Source organism: Phasianus colchicus, chromosome 12 (genome assembly GCF_987193195.1).
Source record: "Phasianus colchicus chromosome 12, bPhaCol1.hap1.1, whole genome shotgun sequence".
In the NCBI taxonomy this organism is placed as follows: Eukaryota; Metazoa; Chordata; class Aves; order Galliformes; family Phasianidae; genus Phasianus; species Phasianus colchicus.
In genome coordinates this window covers 12216137-12232942 of record NC_143447.1, presented here as the reverse complement: position 1 = coordinate 12232942, position 16806 = coordinate 12216137, and the positions used below count along the sequence as shown (strand labels likewise).

The 16806-nt window shown below is 38.3% G+C and overlaps 1 long non-coding RNA gene across 1 annotated transcript in view; it reads right to left on the bottom strand.

Annotated features, from left to right (window-relative positions):
• LOC149916276 (uncharacterized) overlaps positions 1-15710 on the bottom strand; it is a 189752-nt gene extending 174042 nt beyond the window's left edge. The window contains exon 1 of the long non-coding RNA XR_016470400.1: positions 15681-15710. This is a non-coding gene — a long non-coding RNA (uncharacterized LOC149916276). The remainder of the gene's footprint in view (positions 1-15680) is intronic.
• Positions 15711-16806: the final 1096 nt, after the last annotated feature.

Sequence of the window (16806 nt, the reverse complement as noted above, 5' to 3'; positions counted from 1 at the left end):
CAAATGTTGCTCTGAGTATAACCAGAAGAGTTATTGATAATTCCTTCCCAACAGCAGTTGTCAAAGATGTTTGATCTTGAAGAGTAATTGCCACTGCATGTTTAGCAAAATGATTTAGGATCAAACTTCACAACTTTATGTATTCCATTCTTAGACACTCATTGCAGCAACCAGCACGTCTTGCCACACAAAATGTTTTCTAAAGACCTGAGGACTCCACCATTCTGTGACAGCAATAATAGTCCTCAGACATCTCAACTTGCTAGACAGATTTTTTTTCAGTGCTAACTTTGCTGAAGACTACTTTGCAGTCTTTAATTTGGTGTCTACACATGCCAAGCACTTCTCAGCAACATCTTTTTACTTCCCAACACCATGAAAAACTACCAAGTTGCATCAACTTCCTGTTCTATAGTAAACTAAACCCTCCCACCAGCTCATCATCCTTCCCTTACCATGCCCTTTTAAAAAATAAAGGAAAAGGTTAAATGTTCTCTCAAAAAAAAAAAAAATCACACCTTTCAAACATCTGCAAGACTTGAAATGTTTTGGAACTGAAAAATCTTAATTAGTTTACAAATAACTTGATACATTCAGCTGATCTATCAATTTTCATTCCATTTGACAGAGCTGATCAAACTTCAGAATCAGTTTTTAGCAAATGCCATCACCAGTCCAAGTGCTGGCTTTGCTGCTTTGTTTTATGATGGTGACTCGACAAGTAGATACTCGAAATATTTCCAAATGAGAGAAGTCCCACAGATATCAGTATTCCACAAGAGGCAGCACTTAACAGAAATTGTCTTATAATGCTTTACATGATCTATTTGTAACTAGTTATTTAGCTTTCAAAAGATAAAATAGAAGCCAAGCAGTAAAAAAGAAAAGTCTCTGCCATCCATCTAGAAATAACTCCTAAGCTGTGCGAGCCAAAGTGGCTAAGCATTCACCACAGAGTGAAAAATTATCAAGCCATCCACAATGAAAATTAATAAAATGTATTTGTGACTAAAGCTGTTAATTAGCAGTCAGTTTTCATTTGAGATTAGAAAATGGGAGCATTTGCCAGCTCCAGCCCTATCCTACATTCACCTGTGAGGGAAACAGCTTTCCATACCAATTGGGTCTAGACATCATACTGCATTTTAAATTGAGGTGCTGAGTTTCAGGCCATACCTCTGCCCATGGCAGAAGGGCACTGATGACAGGCAAAAACCTTAGGAGGTGTTACAGAGCATTTTATCTCAAGCAGAACAACTCCCAGATGTGTCAAGCAAACAACTAGAAAGAATGAGGGAGTTCAGAAGGCAAGCAGAGGAATTGGTTATCCTGACAAAGCAAAACCAGGTAATTCAAATTGTTTTCAAATAATTTTTGTTTCCTCATCAATGAGAAGTATGAGAAAGAAAGAGAAACTCAGCATGTTTTCCTTTTTCCTATAAACCAGCACCAATCTACAGACTTCCTCCTTTTAATACTGTCATCCAGCAGGTAACTGCAGTGTGAGGGGAAAAAAGATGAATGGGAGGCTAAGGACCGGCTTATATTAGGAAGATTATAAGTAACATTTGCACAGAGGTAAAAGTAGATAACTGCACGATGAACGTCAACCAGAAATAGCAAAGATGGTGCAAGTGACATCTTTATTTCATCAGTCTGCTATTACATCAGCCCTCGGCCACTAACAGGCAACAGTTTTTTTCTGGAAGTTGCAAATTAGCACTTTTGGTATATGCATGCCTGGATGGAGGAGACAGAAGACAATCTAGTTATGTTTAAGAGAGCATTTTAGTGTTTAAGCACAAACACTCATTACTGTAAGCCTTTGCAATGAGGAAAGAATTCTTCTGTACTTCTTCAGTACAGCTCACCACTTATCCTAAAAACAAGATTTCCTGGAATAGAAGTGAAGAGACTTATAAATTTTTTATCTCTTTCAGAGCTTAAATCAGCAAAGTTATATCTTAAGCTGTAAATTATAGTAGCTATGCTATCTGCTGTAGTCTGTTTCTATAAAATATCATTATTAATGGTCACCACCACTCTCTCCTTACTTTACATCTTCTGTCTGGCAATAACTTTCCTTATAAAGAAGTAAACAAGCCACACAGCAGTCTGATCTGTCCTCTTCATAATTGCAGTAACCCATTACCTGCTTTACAACATCAGTTAGGTTCCCCATCAAGGACAAGGGCCACATTGTCCTATGTACAGTGGAAACAAACCAGAAAAGACCATCACTGCTCCAAAGTACCTTAGTGTAAGCAAAAAGGAGTCTAGTGACAGAACCAAGTCGGAACTGACTCCTGCACAGAAGACAAAAAAAAGGTAGGATATTCAGTAAAATAAAGACCTTCAGCAATTTTTCTTCCTTAGGTTAACTTTTTCTGTATTAAATGTAGCTTCTATATCAAATGTAGTTTCTGTATCAAATGTATTTTTTCCTGTACTAAATATTTTATTTTGCTTTCTATGAGGATATGACAACTTCTAATATTAATAATCTCATCTCATGTAACAAGAGCTAATAGCAAAAGATGAAAAGAAATTTAAAATAACTCACCAACTGTTAACCCTAAAGTATCATAGTTTACCAATGGATATTCATATAGCATAAACACAGCAGATACACAGTTGGTACGAACAATCTTGTATCTATAATATAACAGGTTTCCAATACTGACAGAGGAACTGAGTAGGTGAAAGTTAACCCAGAATGTCAGACTTCCCCAAGACACGTTGTGTGATATCTAAGGACAGGTGTCCCAATAAAGCATTAAAATTGGATGCCCAGCCTTGGGCTCCGTCATGATTGCCTTGGACCTCTGCACTCCAACACACCTTCCTACACAGAGACCATACAAGATCACCTTAACAGCAACGTACTCTGTCAACCTTCACTGACCCCATGGGAGAAACTGAAGATTCCAGAAACCTCAAATGTTAGGTAGGAAAGAGCTTCTCTGAGGTCTTTAAACACTGTTGAGAGATGACTAGCCCAAGGGCTCACTACTGATGAGACTAAAGATGGGCAAGCGGTTCCTCCTTCCACTTCTCAAATTCATCCCATGAGGACTAATCTAAAAATACCCTGCATTTGTTGTACAGACATAGATTAAGAATTCTTATTCCAAATCTACAAGTAACCTAATTGGTGGGACTGTTGTAATTATTCACACAATTTCATTGCGCATCCCTCCACACAAGAACATTAAAAAGTAATAGAAATGTTTTAAAAGAAAAATAAAGATATGCTGCATCTACAGTGAAAGTCTCTTAAATGCTTATTTTGACCTTTTTAATTAGAAGACTCAATTTTGCTAAAACTACAGTTACCACAAGAAGAATGATCATTTAAGCAGAGATTTGAATACAAAAATATTAAATAGGAAACCAGTTCCCTCACACGTGAAGTGCCAAAATCTTGACAGTAAGGTGGAAGACTGTTAGAAAGAAGCATGAGGTCAAGTACTCAGAATGCAAATAATCCACCCAGACCTAGGAGTTTATATCCACAGTAACCACATTGAGATATCTGCCAAAGTTCAGCTACAGCTCAAGTTTCACAGAAAAAAATGCACAACGGAAGACATCCATTTAGACTTGAAAAGGGCAGCTTTAAAAGATGCAAGAGCAACATCTCAACTAGAAACTGAATCTGCTTTAGTAAAGCACAGCTTTCCATGAATAATAAAGAAGTACCCTGATGTCCTATGAAACGTAGCTTAGTCATGAAGTCTATCTGAAACATTTGCTTGAAACATTTGCTTTTGAATTTTAAAGAAAGTCACAGCAGCATTTAGCAAACTAATCTAAAGGCAACCACATACTGCAATGATAACCACAGGAAGCAAAAACCAAAAGGACATTCTAAGAAATGAATGGGCTAAAATACTTTTTCTCCATGTTGCTGTAGTATTCAGGAGCCCTAATGAACCCAGATCACACCGTGCTAGACACTGCTGTTCAGCCAATTTATAAACCAGACATGCCTCTCAATGAACAAAAGAAAGTACATGCTAATAGTGTTATTACAGCATCACGGCAGCATTATCTTAGACAGTGAGAAATGTGAAAGTTTTATATGCTTTCCTTATTGTTATTAAAAGTAGCACTGTTACCTTGGCAACTGCTGAACCACTTGGGAATTTGCTAAAGAAACCCAAATGTTACTTGTACTTGCACATTTGCAATCAATTTAGGGGAAACAATTGGGTTTTGATGGTTTTTTGTTTGTTTTTAAAAAAAAAAAAATCACACATTTTTTCCTTATGAGGACTATGACTCTGCAACAGTCTTTTTTTTTTCCCCACAAATAAGTGAATTTTTGGGTTTAAGCCACATCTTTTCTTATTTGAACCCAAAGCAATCTATGCTTAAGTATGCAATAAGAGTCTAGTAACCCAGCTAGGTTATGGTCCAGAAATACAACAACAGATACCATCCACTGCACACAGAAACACATCAACAAGCATCACACCAATCACCCAGGGACTGGGAAGATGGACAAGTATTGCAATAGGAGGGCCATTTAAAAGGGGAAAAAAAAAGGGAATTCCAGACAGCCATTGTGTAAGTTTTAAGCATTCAGACAACACCCCTGGGTATAGACAACACAACGAAGCGTATGGAAGGGCACAGTATTCCAAATATACTAGGCAGCCAAACACAGCTTTTATCTTCATCAGTAGTGTTGGTACACTGTATTTCTCCTTATCTTGTAAGCAGATCCTGCTAAAGAAGGATAAGAATTAGGTGCACAAAGATAAGAGGGAGACCACAGGAGGATCAGTCTGTGAGATACGGTGACTGTGTGGGATACCTGTTTTCTTTCTAGTTTTCTTCAACATATTATTTTGAGTACTGTACATGTCAACAGCAAAGAAAAGCAGAATTCTGGGACAGGAAAGTTGGGATTTGTCAGTACTTTGTGAAACACAACACGTTTATGGAAAAAGGGCACTGATTTCGGATAATCGCTGTATCTGAAATAGAGAATCATCATGCAAGAATATCCTAATCAAAATGCCTGTCTTTCTGAAAATAGATACAGTCCAGGCATTGCAGGCTCCTTTAGATTGTATCAGCTGTTCAAGGTATATTGAGTGAACTGGATTAAAACACAGAAGTTGACTAGAAATCTTCTCAACACATAGGATGAGCCCCTTGCTTCAGTCAGGCTTTTGGCATCTCAAATTTCTACTGCCTCATCTGAGTTCTGAGGAGACCATCCTCCTCTCCATCACCTCTAAAGCTTGCCTGGGGTTACTCCTCTCACCACCATCCTGGGCACAATCACTGCTGCAGGCTGCCTACTTGCACCTCCCAAAATCCTCCGTCCCTTCAAGCCATGCAGCAACCTGCCTGGTAACCCACAAGGGTTTCACCTCTCCTGGAGCAGATGTAAGAGCAAGACAAGCAAGCTGCAGCTCACCACCAGCGATCATAACATGACATAATATACCATGCATGCCCTCAACTGAAAGCATAAAGAGCAAGCTGATAAGCATCACCAAATGGATTAGAGTTGCGCATCTTCTCAGCTAAACCACTGAGGGACATGCAGACAAAAGGATGCAGTTTCACAAAAAAAGCATTCTTTTACAAATGCTTTGCAGAATGAAAGTTAAGTTTGCTTTAAAATTAAGAACATCTATTTGTTCTGCTGACTGTTTGTCATACTACACTTAAGAAGCTCAACTTAAATCAGAGCCAGAGGTATTCCTATTTTAAATGACTTTTTTGATACCTTTCCTGACAGAACTGTTATTGAAACATACCTCCAGAAACCACAAACACTCAAGAGAATGTGGAAGACTAGAATTCAACTGTATTCAAATACAAATTAATTGTTTCAATATCAATCTTGAATAACTACAGAGTCCTTGTTATTGCTATTCCATTAAAAACTATAAAGGATAGACATAGAGCTGTTGACACATACACCACAGGACCTAGTTAAGCAAAGATGAAATAAATATTTAATATCAGTTCATAAACTTAGTGCAAGTAATACCTGCTATTCCCTGGTACTAGGAACTGAACAATTTAATTGCTCAGAGCATTTGCTCCACCAACATACAGTATTGTATATCTGCTTACAAGTGTACAGCTCTGAGACAATGACTCAGATGCAGCCTTAGCTCTAATTCTTTTTCATTTAAAACTCTGAGACAATCACACAAGAGTCCAAGTATTTTATTTTTACAAGACTGTGTCAGAACTTACTATTAAGTGAGGATTGTCCCGTAAAGTTGTTCTTGGGGATAAGGGAAGGCAGTACAGAGTAGTAGGCTTTTCGGTTCTGTTGTTGTCTATGAGGCTAATACATGCCTCACATTAAGATGAAACAGCATTGACCAGACTACTTTGTTAGGATCCTCATAATTCCAATACCCTAAACACATTCCAGCAGTAAAATAGAGTTTAAGATCTGTGCAGAAACAAGCATGTTTAGGCCATTTTTGAAGTTCTAAGTATTCTCTCATATCGATGTCTCTGACAATTTATTGTGTCAGTCCCTCCCCTTTAGTATGACTTTTCTATCAGTCAATACTCCTGCGTGCTGAGGATGTAGGGACAACAGCCCCTTAACCTGAGGTTGCTGTTACCACATCATCTATGTATAACAGCAGTATAGTTAAACCACTTTTTTCCAAGAAGAATCACAGTATTGGAATGGAAAACTTGATGGCATAGGGAAAGTAACATCAAGAACTGCCCTCTTCCAGAAGGAGTGAGAGGTTGAGAGAAATAAGAAGTGGCACTAGGACAACTGCCCTGGAATAGGTAGTGATAAAACATGCTCACCCAACTTGCACAGACCCAAAGTACTTTCCAGTGCCTGTTAAGTCTCAAGTGCTGTGATGCACAGTCAAAACCAAAAAACAATGCTGTATGACACAGGGACACCAACAGTGCCAGCAAGAAAATTTATCGTGCAGGCAGCAAAACCTTATGACAACTTGTTACTGGGAGGAAAAACTTTCAAAAGAGGGTTGGCACAGACTCTGCTAAGTGTCCCAAAGAGAAGCTTGCAACAAGAGGGAGAGAAGAACAAAGACTCACTGCTGCCTATTGAACAGCACTTCTCACTTTGATCTAGATGAGATGCTCAGGGCCATGTTCTGATGCAAATTCCTGCAGTAGGAGCTAAACTACAGCCCCCAGTCATCTGCCACAGCCCTCCAGCCTGGCATCTCTGCTGAGTAGGCCCAAGGACTGCAGGCAAACTGATATTCTTTTCATAGTCTGAGAGCAACATAAGTTATTACTTAAAAGTTTTAAGAGTCTGAGAAGTATAGCACCTATGTGCAGCATTATGCCAAGCATGTTAGTGTTCTGGTGAGAGAGCACAAGGAGAGCAGCCATTTTCCTCTCTCCACATGCACCTCATAACAAGCACTGAGACAAGATGGCTGCCATGTTCTCAGAGCTTTGCACAACGAGGTGAAGTTGAACACAGAGTGAAGGAAATCTGCCACAAGTGCATTTTAATTATTCATACTAACCAAAGTCTATTAGACTAGTATATTTACCTTGTATCACATAGCACCAGCACAACACTCAGGGCAATTACCTCTGTTTACAGGATATAATGAATAAACAGCTTTTAGTACACAACATCCAACTGCAGAGCTACAATACACTCCAAGATCACCTCCAAAAAAGGGCCAAGAGGGGCACTGAGTGTTGTTTGCTCCACAGAGGTGAGCAGCTACCTTACAGAAAATGCAGGGATGGTAATAATAATTATAGACTTCTATACTAGAGAGAACAACTTTTCACATGTTTTTTGCTGCTGTAGCTCCATAGTCCCTTCCTGCAGGTACTGCAATGCGAGGGCAGGGAGAAGGGTCACAGATGAGAGCAAAAAAAGCACTGTATTCCTTTGACCATTCCTTGCCTATACAGCAAGACGTATGGCAGCATCTGCATTTTCTTCTCCAACTTTTCCAACCCTCCTACCTAAGAAAAAAAAAAAATTTTTCTACCTCACCATTAGGAGGACACTGCCATCTGCTAGTTCATCTTCCCATTTTATTCCAAAGTCCCACCAAGTGAAGCTGGTCACTCCATCAAATTTCCTCAGCAGCACAATCAATTGAAACAGATCTCATTAAGCAAAAGCTCAGAAGTATTTATTTTAAGAAAGATCAAACATGACAGACTCCCTCTTCTGCTAGGCTGATGTTATGGATCAGGAAAAAAAAAAATCCCTTTGCACTTCAAATGTGTGCAATCTCTACAGTGTTAGTTCGGGGTTTTTTCTTGCCCAGGTTTGCTTCCTCTTTGCATCTCCATCCTAGGAGGAAACCAGATTATTTAAAATAGATAGAAGCAGAAGTGTTTTACTGTATCTGCTTACAAATATATATATTCATTAAGCTCTGGCCGCTATGCACAAGATGATTCATAGCAGCACTTAGTTTAAAAAGGCTGTAGAGAGTTCTTGCTAACTGGTGAATGCAAGCAATTATCCAAGAGAAGAGCACAAGCAACTCACTCTTTGCCTCCGCACAGCTTATCAAGTTTATTTTGCACTGTTACATTTCTGTAACTTATAAAAAAAACCCAGCAGCTATTTGGCAATATTTACATCTAGAAACAGCAGTTTTATCATATATGAAACATCAGGGGAACTGGATGCCTCAGGACATTGGAAACTTCTCACCTCCCACTAACCTGTCTGAAACTTGCCTTGGTCATGTTAATTGTTAACCAAAAATAGATTTTAAACGTGTTCTTTTATTTGGCTTGTCCCTCTAAAGAGAGGCATGAAATTTATTAAAGCTATCATATGAAATATTGAATGCTTGCACAGCAGAAACAAGCAGCATGCAAGTTCAGCAGTTTTCCTTCTGTAGTGACATGACTGATCTAACAAAGAAAATTCCTGATGACTTCACAGCCAGGCAGACGTAAACTGAATGATAGATCATTTTTTTAAAAAAATGACACATTCTTCAAAATCATAATTGAAAATTTGACTTTCCTCCTCAAAATAATCAAATGCAATCACACGTAACCTTTATGTAGTAGCTTATTAAATATAACACCTTTGAAGACTGACTTCAGGATACTGAAGCCAGCACTACAACTATCTAAGCATCTCATTGGAGGCCATCCTGCATTTTCTGTTGTTATAGATCACAGAACTCCTACTCACTCAGGCTTCTCAGAAGCCTCAGTTAATTCTTCTTTAAAACCTTTTTGTGAGCAACAGTCAGAAAGAAACAGAAATTGTTTGCTGCTAATAAAAGTGTTCTAAATGTGTATATATCTGCTTTACACAGTCACGGCAACAGCTACCCCCTCATGAACTCTTGAGGACTGGGGTCAAGAACAGGAAGGGTGTTAAGTTGGCAGCATTAGCTTTTTAAACATGGGTCTAATGGCTGCTATATCAAAACTGATAGCATGGACAGTTTGTTCAGATACACTTGAACCATGGATAAATCTCTCTTGCTTTGTCAATATTCCACTTCAGAGGATGGAAATTCATATTTTAAAAGTTGGAAGAAAAAAAAATCTTGTGTTTAATGTATAGCAAAGCTTCTCCCTCTAAGCAAAAAAAAAAAAAAACAATTCTGCCACTTAACTTGAACCCTACTTCAGAAGCAAGAAATAGATTCCTTACTTAAACAAGTTACCCTTCATTAATCTTTTTTGAAAATGAAGAAACTTGTCAGGAGCTGTAGCCTTGAGGGGATTTTTTTTTTTTTTTTAAAACCACTCATTTTTCTTCTTTCTTTTTAAATGCAATCAAGTCCAGCATAGCAGAGAACTTGTGTAGATCATAGAGAAGCTTGAGCTGCAGAAAAACATGTTCATCTTAACACCAAGGATGGTGGAACATCATACAATTTCATTGTCTGGTATAAACAACAAGGCTAAACCTCACCTCCTCCTATTTTCAGTTGTTTGCCAAACACAGCATGCTGTCTCAGCAGTAGCAAAACACAGTGCTTCAAAGCTGTTTCAGCATCCTAGATTTCCAACACCTGTCCAGGACTTGCAGCACACTCATTAGGCCATTTTTACAGTCATGTTCTTGGAAGAAGAAATTGGACTACAGAAGTTAAATTGGGAACTCAGTCATAGGTGCTCTGTTTAAGATGCACAGGAAGTAACAGAGAAAGCAGAGATAAGGGTTCATTGCAGTCACATTTAAGCAATTCAATCTGTTGGATTTTTCCAGAAGCCCAGGCAATAAGCACTATTGAGATAAAATTCTACAAAACAGTGATAATAGGAATAGGCCAATCTTTTTTTTTTTTAACAAGCATAACTGAAATTTTAAACTGTGGCTCTGTGTTGCAGTTTATGTCTTTCTTAAATCAAAAGGCATTATGAATATCCATGCCACAGGTAACTAGTTATGTGTTAAGTTTCTTTCATCTTAGAAACCCAAAAGGATTCTCACAATCAACCTACTTAAATCTAATTTAAAACAACAGTTGTAAACATTAATAGGTTTAAACCATAAATGTGATTTGCCTTGCACTTCCATTTATAACCAAATCTATGTTAATTCACAGTTGATAGCTAATTTGTGTTGTGTCAGAAAGAACCACAGATGTGCTCAATTAGTGTGCCCAGTAAACTATCAAGATTGGGAAGACAAATTCCTAAATAAACACTGTGTATTATGCTTAAAATACATACCTAACATTAATTTCATTATGAAAATAAAGTTATTCTCCAATAACTTAAGATTTGGGAGTTCAATATGTTCTGAGATAAGGATACAGAGGAATAATCTTTTACTCCTACTAGGCTGCTGCTTGCTTTTGTTCTCTGTGCTGTTCTTGTCCATTTTCTTCTTCCTTCACCTATAGATGATCCAAAAAAAGCAGCTATTTCTTGCCACCTTAAACACATGCTATTTTATTGTTCTTCCCACTTCACCTGCAGAGTGTCATTTCAAATCGATGTTTGCAGGAAACTCTTCAAAATTTTAATTCCAAAGGGAAAAACCAAAGCTGGATAAACATGTACTATGCTGATCTGAGACAATTAAAAAATCTGAAAGCCTACATTACCTATTAGCAATCTAAGAAGTGCAGCATAAGGAACAATTTACAAAAAGGCAAAGTTTAAGATATTTGTAAACAAGAAGCAAGATCACTATTTTATAATACATAAGGAAAGCCATAGAACATAAATTCTTTTGCTTCTCCTTCTCATTACTTTCTATTAACATGCTCTATTTGGTGATGTTTCAGCAATAAGATTTTTTTAATGAGTTAATGAAAGAAAAAAGCTACAAAAAGGCTTTGATTATGAAGCTTTGGAGCAATTTAAGATATATTTTAAGTGCTTTTAATTGTTCTCTGTAGGTTTTGTCAGAACATTCAAGTTTGAAAAAGTGATTAATGTAGAAAAGAGGTGTTCAACCAGACAGACCATGCTGTAGCTGACAGCAGTTTGGGGGAGGAAACAACAAATATGTTCCCTCCAAAGGACACAATCAAACTATATATACAAGGCACATTTGTTCTGAAATGCAACAAATTTACACCAACCTTCCAGATATTACTCATTTAATTTAAGCAAACAATTAACAGCTCTTCACTTCACCCTTCAACAGAACAGTCGGCTAAATATTACATATGAGAGGGTGGAAATGACAATTTTCAGAGACCTTTGAACAAAGAAGTCATGTAATGTGTAAAAAAAAAATAATAATCAGATAACTACTGAATTGGACATAAGTCTTAAGATTTGCTCATTATTTCTGTAGTTTATTCATCTCTTCTACTTAATGTTGGCACAAGAACAAGAAAAAAGATGGCCTTACAAAATGCATACCTGTGACATGTTAGGAACAAGTATTAGCAAATAAATACTTATAGACCAAGAACAGTTCAGAATTCTTAAAAAAAAAAATCCTTGTATGCTGAGAAAGAAAGAATTCTTCCTGCCCCCCCCCCCCACTTCCTGTCCTAGCTTTTGCAGAATTGCAGCTACATAATACAGTTCTGTGTATTTATATGTTTCATATGCAGGCCACCCAGAATATTTACATAGCCTACAAAAATCCATTTTTGCAAGTAATGCATTAAGACACACTTAAGGTAAAATTAAAGTTCTCTTATTAAAAAAAGTTATTCTAAAGTGAAAAATTCAGCATTCTAAACTTTTCCTAACAATACTTTCTGCCTAATAAATTTCCATCTCATAAAAGCTACACAAAGCATTATTGGTACTGTCATAAGATGTCAAATAATTATAGGTTTATTTCTTTATGTACAAATTTAGAACTTGAATGTAGGCTTTCTAGGTTTATTTTCAAATTCATTTTGGTGATTTACCACAACTCTTTCCTAAGCTGGCCTCTAGTTAATAAGCCTTCACATATGGCCTGACTTTCTAAAGAGCCTATTAGCAAAGAAAGAAAGAAAAAAAGAAAAGAAATTCCATTACTGTTTTCATGCTTTTTCATTGAACCATCACTGCATTTGCTTGCAATAACTCCAAGGGAGGATTATAAAAGTGCTTTCCCAGAACATGTACTAAAATGAAAAGAGCTCCAAACCTGGAGAGTATCTGAAAAGAGCCTCTTATGAAGTGAATTCTCCCATGCAGCCCTTTGAAATGCTTTGCCTGGTCAGGCTGCCGGGCCTCCACATACAATTAGCTGTTACTGCAGCTTATCCCCAATACTTTCAGCAGCCCATTGCAGCAGTAATTAGTAAAAGCCTTACTACACATCTTCATATTGGTAACAGATCTGTTTGCAGGATCCTACTTCAGTACAGAACAAGTCTAAACAATTTTCACTTTCTTAACATATCTTCACTGCATGTGGGCTTTTGAAGAGCCACATGTTTGCTACTTCTCTGCAGTACAACTTAAGGGAGCTCTCCAGATATTAGGGCTTCAGAGATAAGTACTGTGGTCCTGTTTAACAAACTGAAAATGTTTCCTATTTGTAAACAACATGTGGGTAAACCGAGCCTCTCTAAAAAATAAATATTCATTCATTGTGTATGCTAGGAGATATAAATGAAGTAAGAGTAAGAAGTACCATCTGTACTGTTTACCATTAGAGAAGAACATAACAAACAGTATTTGATTTCAAAATGACCAGACAGAAAGAACACTTCAGAAGGGCTCAAAGGGAAGAGTTGGGAACAAAAGAGTTCCCATATCAAGTTGTAGCAAAGACACTGATGTAGCAAATCTATTTCTCTACCTTGATGTTATTTATTTTTAAGAACATTGCCCCAACCAACTTCTTAGAGGGATTTTACTTGAACAAAGTAGTTGTGCATCACCAGCTACCTCTATCACTGATAATCCCAAATCTTCCTATTGCTTTATTCCCATGCATGAATAAATACAGAAAACATTGTCAGACATGCAAGAACCCCTAAAGACCATGAATTGAACCAGAAATCCAGAACAGAATGAGGTCCCTGCACATTTTCAGTTTTTGAACCAAAACCTGAAGGAATGCAACAATACACCTTAAGCCACATTACTTCAGGGAAGAAAATAAACAAAACTCCACTGTTTGACAGCCACATAGCATCTAAAAAGCAGAACTGGAAAATCTACAGAGGTTGAAGAACTGCCAAGGGAAACAGTGGAATTTGCTAGAAGCTTTGAATTGCAAATGTAAGGGGAAATCCTCTTCTGGAAAATATATTCAGACTCTATATTCAGAGCACATGAATGCCAGAAGAAATCTGACACCTCTTTCTTTCACCTTTTGTTTTCTTACTCTCTTTTTCTAACTCACTACTACACTCTTGCTTCTTTTTCATTAACCAAACATTGTCATTGCTGCAGCTTCACTACAAGAGAGAAGTAGCCATAGAACGTTTGTCCTGCAAAAAGGGCTCTGTTTTCCCCAGGGGACAGGGAAAGCCCTGAAAAATTCCTCACATCAGGAGTTCTCCCACAAAGCTCTTGCCTTATACGCAGATCTCTGATATTGCTGTTTGCTGCCAACATGTAGCTCTGTTTGTTTTATCCTCGTTTAGGCTATCCATCAGAAACATCTCACCCTTGCAAGGGAAAAGGCCAGTAACGATCCTGCAAGCTCAGGTGCTGCATGTCACCACTACTGGTGCAACCCAGTCCCTAGCACCAGCTGAAGCTGGTTGGAAAGCTGCAGGAACCAGGGAGAATCTGCAGTAGAAACCCCAACAGCAGTAATTCAAGCCATAAATATGGATATACATAAATGAAGCTTAATCTCATTATATTTACAATCTTACTGTCCAGAAGAACAAAGATAAAAAGTAGAGTAAGCTCCTTCCTCAAAAGATGGTAGTATGCCTTCAAGCACCCTTAAGTACACACCCACAAATTCATCCTGCACCAAAGAAGTTAACAATAGCCTTCACGTTATCATCACTAACTGCAGAGTTCTTAAAACACAGCCAGGCGTTCCAAAACTGCAGCCCAGCACAACTGCACATGTGTTTCCCATCAGTGACTAATGGTTACCTTTTTGCTGTGAAAACTTATTTGCAGAATTTGACAGTGCTTGGAGATGGAGGGGCAGTACAGCTTTCAGCTGCTGCATTTGTAGGACAATAGTTATGCAGCCATATAAGCACATTGTAAGCTTTATCACATTTGTAGGCACACAGTTCATTAAGTTGCACTGTAGTATTACTTCCCCTATGAACAATAAGGTCTGCACATAGTTTTGGCTAAATAAGTTTAAACCAAGTACCTGGAACTTTGTCTGTGACTCCTCATGAAAGTGGAGTGGAAGCGCAAAGTACCTTGATGTTAGGAACTAACAGACTGCCCTTGGGAGATAGTACAGGATATCCCAATCAAAATAGACCACCAGAAAGACATCTGCAGACACACCACTCCTTCCTTTGCCCAGCCACATCAAGAAAAACAGAAATTAAGTTCACTCCTGCTTTCACAAGCAAACCAGGGAAATGCCTGGTGCTCATACCAGGGATAAAAAGTGGGACTTACGTACATACCAGCAATCAGACCTACATTAACTAGATATTATTGTCTGGTTTTGTGACCAGAAAAACTAGGATGCAATTGTATCTGTTGAAAAGATCCTACTAAAGTAGCTGAAAAGGGTGTTCTTTCTGCTTACCTAACAAAAGATTTATGTATAGTAAGAGAGGAACCAAGATGCCAAGAGCTACCTCAGACACTAAGTTCTGCAAACCTTTCTTGTTTTTAAAAGAGATTCAGAGGAAAGAAATCTGAATACTGTTGGGGGAGAAACAAAAGAACTTCGACCTCTACAAGTTTTTCTCTACTATTGTAAGCTCTTAAACTAGAACTGAAGAAAGTTACTTCCTGGAATAAGAAGACACATAGCCAGCTTCTCAGATCATTACACATACACGATTTTTCTAATCAAACATTTTAGAGATTATAGAGAAGCTTACAGAGCTCTCACAGCAAATACATTTTAAATTGCAAACAGGCCCTGAAAATACCTATACAGAACACCTCTCCATACCACACTTTAGAGAAAAAACCTACACTTTTTTTTTAATCTAGGTAGATTAAGCATCATCAGTCTTCAAGCAAAAAATATTAATTTCACATGCCAAAGATCAGAGAGCCACAGGCTACACTCTATTATAGGCTCAATCCATCCTCCACATCTTAGCTTTCCCCAAGATCAGCAGGAGAGAAAACCCCAGGCACTCTCTCTGTACTTAGCACACAAATACCTGATGAGAAGAAACATCAGCAAACTTGACCCCTCCATCCAATGGCTTCTCAGACAACCTCTGCCCCTGCCCCCTTTTGGCTAGGGCAGCCAGAGCTACAGCAGCTGCTTCTAATCAGCTTCTCAGTCACAGCTGAGGAAAGTAATTAGGCCGTTCATTAGTTCTTTGCAGAGGATTGCTTCTAACACACACCTGTATTCCATCTCATCACCAAGCACCAAATAACCTGTGTCAGGCATAGAGAACATGACTTTCATCAGAGTCTTTAAATGTTAAACCTCTGTGAAGCAGCCAGTTTTCTCCAGGAAAGCCTAACAAAAGGCACAGTTCTGGCCACAGCAAAATCAGCTTTGCCCTATTCACTCCTGATGAGAACCATCAGAGTTCTTCATGTATGCCTGTATAGGCCAGGATCCAAGGTGTATGTGGGCCACCATTATCCTTCCTTGCTTGTATCAGCAATGCACGAACCTGAAAGTTAATCATTTTCTATTCAGTTACACTTCCACCCAAATATCTTAAAGCGCTTCTCAAACAATTAATTAACCTCCATGTCCCCCTGCAAGGCGTGCACATGTAGGCAGAGGAGTGGGTTTATGTGTGAATTACAAGCCATGCCAGGGAGCAGCTGGAAGGCAGCACAGCCTATTCCTCCTCTTCGTTCCAACCCCCTTTGCCTGCAGAGTGGTTGCGTATGGCCCAGTTTATAGATGACGGAAGCAGACACTGGGAGATTACACATCGTAAAACACGGATGTGGCACAGCCAAAAAGCAGGTCATAGTGCACTGGGGATGCGGCTCTAATTAAAAATAATAAGGCAGGTCTGTGCTTTAACTTTCCCTGTGCTTCCGCTGAGGAGAATGAAAAAGAGGATTGGTATTTCTGCAGCAACAAGGCTGCATTCTCAGCTTCTTCGCCCCTAAGGAAGACTTCAATTATTTGCTCTCTTTTTTTTTTTCTTTCTTTTTTTTTTTTTTTTTTTTGGAACCATTGAATTCTTCAGATAAAAATGTGTCTGTGTGCCAAATTTTGATAGGCAATTGCTACAGTTGGAAAGATTAACATGGTGGAAGGGCAATACAGGAGCGTAACAGCAAAGGGACTAGTACAAATGGAATGGTATT